Below are 3,137 nucleotides of genomic sequence, written 5' to 3' on the forward strand. Positions count from 1 at the left end.
TTGTATTTTTATGGGAAAATTTCATCTTTTAATTGTTATTTAAAACATATTTGAAAGAGAGAGAGTGTTGATATTTTGTGGAGGCGTGATCTCATGAGGGAAATGTGTGGGGGAGAGAGAGAGAGCGCAACCAAATGTAAATATGGGTCACTTCTTTAATGGTTATCGAAAAAAAAGTGTATATAGTATTTTGAATGCGAAAGGTTGGTAGCAAGTAGAGAAGAGCAAGTTGTATGTCAGGTTTTCAGGCATATTTAGAGACACCTCTAATGTCTCGATTTGATGCATTTGCACAACAAATTCCTGTTTTCAATAACCGGATGCATTACAAGATAAAGTTAAAGTTTTTGAAGATGACGCTCATTCAATTTTCTAAAATATAAAGTCAGAAGATCTGAATTTAACAGGTTTTATTTTTCACTGGAATCATTTCCATCATAATTTCTGCCTATTATATATGAATTTGCACTCGTTTAAGGAAGAAATTTTACTATTTTTGTCTTAAAACACAAGGAAATAATTAATTACGGAGGCCTGAACGAAAGACAGACCAATGTTAAACAGACTAACTAAACTCCCATCATTTAGGATCTACATGAGCCAATCTGAAAATAGTTTCCATTTTATACATGGAGATTCATTTTCAATTTGGTCTCGGTTGGTATACGACATCATGGAGGATTGATGAGTTTCTGTATGTCTAGCGTTATGGACACCGAGTTACCGTCGATTTATACGAATGTTTTAATATTTTTTTCACATGTACGTTATTCATTGCAATTTCAATTATTTTCTCTATATTTCCATTCCATGTTTCTTTGTATGATCATTCCGTATTATTTGAATCGCTATATAATCCTAACGTTTGTTTATATTTTCAATATTATTTACCTAGGAATAATGCTGGACCGTCCGAGATAGCCAATTCAGTCCAAGGATCATTCCATTGTTGATATATATCTATATGTTAGTGCGTTCTGAAAGTATGTTGATTAACTTAAACATGAACGTAATATGTATATACTGTATATATATATATATATATATATATATATATATATATATATATATATATATATATATATATATATATATATATATATATATATATATATATATATATATATATATATATATATATATGTATATGTATATATATATATATATATATATATATATATATATATATATATATATACACTTATTTCATTTGTGAATTTAAGAGATGTATAGCCAGCTCGTAAGGTGAGTTTCACTCATGTAGAATTAAGTAATTATATGTAAACTACATAAGACTGTCGTTATTCCTATAGTTGTATTATCATTCAGTTCCATATATGTAAATTTACGTTATTTTAAAGAATAAGATTTTTTTTACGTATTTTTGTTACAAAGTCTGTTGTAACTTGTTAAAAGGTATGCCGTATGACACACGCATAGGAATTTCGTTATGTTTCCACACGGCTGGAAAATGCAGGAAGATACTAGACTAAAGTTTACTCTCTTTTTGAATGTTATGAGAGGAGGTGGGCCTAGCTAGGTGAGAGAGTTGCCTCACCAAGCAACGATAGTACCCCTTCATCAAGCTGCTAAGTTGGCAACCTAAGGCCGAGAGGAAACGCTCAGAGTTTGTGCACCCGCACCAAAAATGTTGCTTGAATCCACTAGAATATTCCAGAGTGTATTAGGAGGATATATACAGGGTCTAGCAATGCATATGAACCAAAGATCCAGCCCAATCCTCAGAAAGAACCATTGTCTGACAGTCCTCTCACCAGCATCTATCCAGCCACTACGTATCTCCTCTCCAACTTGAATAGTGTTCCCTCTCCAATGTGCATAGTGTTTCCTCTCAAACGTGCATGGTGTTTTCTCTCAAATATGAATAGTGTTTGTTCAAACATTGGAATTTCTGTGGTTTAAGTTATAAGAAGTGCCATGTATATGTTAGTACAGGTATGTTATAAAAATTAATCGGTTGTTGTGACTGGCCTTGTGAGGAGATTAGGTTAAACAGTGAAGTGTATTTATTTTTGCTTAACCGTTCAGTAACCTTATGTGAATCCAAAGGACATATGAGTACCAGTTACTTATATGTAAGTGTAATTTTGATTTATTTACTAGTGTTAAAGGGTCAACTTTTTTCATTAATTGTCAAAATTAAATATTTTCATATATTAATTTCTAGTGAAGCAAGTGAATGTATAATTTTTTGAAATGTCATTTTTTGTCTTAGTCTTAGGTCTAGTTCAGATCTAAATTTCAAGTGATTTATCTTTTGGTATTACTGCTTAATTGCTATTTTTAGAGATTATATTTATTTTTGTAAAGTGTGTATTATTTCGATCATCAATAATTATTTTCAGTGCTTTGCTCGTATCCCCTGACTAAGAACCGAAATAAGAGGTTGATTTAAGAATAGTTCCCGTTAAAAGTAAAGTAATTACCCAGTTTTTGTTTTGAGTGTAACGTAAGGAGACCTTTAGATATTCAGTGTCCATATATATTATCGTCTGGGAGTTGCATATTATTCTCAGAGCTCGGATGTTTTCTCTTGTGTATCAGATTATATAAAATAAAGCAGGTAAGTTTGGGAGCTCGGGAATTTGCGTAATTCGCTATATAAATAAATAAATAAATATATATATATATATATATATATATATATATATATATATATATATATATATATATATATATATATATATATATATATATATATATATATATATATATATATATATATATATATATGTATATATATTCAGTGACAAGCGGTTTCCTCAAGATATGTAGGATTCCGGAAACCACAACTCCTACAACCACTGCGATGTCCAAGCGTTAACTGTTAAACTGTGGATGAAGTCTCTTTTCAGAAAACTTCCATAATAATGGCTCTTCTTACAACTACACAAAATGCTAATCGGCAGAGTACAGATCCTCAACCTAGCACACTCCACTTTCAACGTTAATCTTGTTGTATGGACTGTGATTTTTACATTTAAAGATAATTCTATTCTAGCACCACATTCGCTTAATATGGTATTCCCTTTGGCTCCTCGTCTTCCTTAACACATTTCGTTGCTATGTTATTTTTTTATCAACCAACCATCTTCCATTTTTTCCACATGACGATA

This window comes from Palaemon carinicauda, chromosome 22, assembly GCF_036898095.1.
Source record: "Palaemon carinicauda isolate YSFRI2023 chromosome 22, ASM3689809v2, whole genome shotgun sequence".
Classification (NCBI taxonomy): domain Eukaryota; kingdom Metazoa; phylum Arthropoda; class Malacostraca; order Decapoda; family Palaemonidae; genus Palaemon; species Palaemon carinicauda.